This window comes from Mustela putorius, unplaced genomic scaffold, assembly GCF_011764305.1.
Source record: "Mustela putorius furo isolate JIRA1106 unplaced genomic scaffold, ASM1176430v1.1 tig00003846_pilon_pilon_pilon, whole genome shotgun sequence".
NCBI lineage: Eukaryota > Metazoa > Chordata > Mammalia > Carnivora > Mustelidae > Mustela > Mustela putorius.
The window spans coordinates 1,453,355-1,453,993 of record NW_025421999.1 but is presented as its reverse complement, the minus strand read 5'-3'; the positions used below and the strand labels follow the sequence as shown (position 1 = coordinate 1,453,993).

Sequence of the window (639 nt, the reverse complement as noted above, 5' to 3'; positions counted from 1 at the left end):
AAGGACTCAAGGGATTTTTTTCTTAAAAGCTCCAAGTAAGGAAATGTAGATAGGTGCTAACTTCTGAAGTAGAAGAATATAGAAATAGAATGGGTTGAGCCTTGTATGATCAGCATAGTCTGTACATAAACAAGAGGATCTATTCCATAATATGCAAAGTACTCATTACAGTGGTTTCCAAAGAGTGGTTTCTTAGTTGCTACTTTAGATGGGATAAAACTAAGTTTACACATGTGTTAATAAATCAGGAGTTTGATCAGAAAGTTTCAAAAATGCATTTGCAAAAGAAAACAGAATATATGAGTGCTTGCTTTGGTGGTATATATACTAAAATTAGAATGATACAGAGAAGATTAGCACGGTTCCTGCACAAGGATGACACCAAATTTGTGAAGCATTTCTGAAGGAAAGAAAGAGAGAAAGAAAGAAAAAGAAGAAGAAAAGAAAAGAAGAAGAAAGAAAAGAGAGAAGAAGAGAGAGAGAAAGAAAAAGAAAAGAAAGAGAGGAGGAAAACGAAAGAAGAAAGAAGAGAAGAGAGAGAGAGAAAAGAAAGAAAAAAAAAAGAAAGAAAGAAAGAAAGAAAGAAAGAAAGAAAGAAAGAAAGAAAGAATATATGAGTGAAAAGTCAAAAAAGGCAGC

At 32.6% G+C, this 639-nt stretch overlaps 1 pseudogene; it reads left to right on the top strand.

The window, feature by feature from the left end:
• Positions 1–303: 303 nt before the first annotated feature.
• LOC123387205 lies at positions 304–402 on the top strand (annotated as a pseudogene).
• Positions 403–639: the final 237 nt, after the last annotated feature.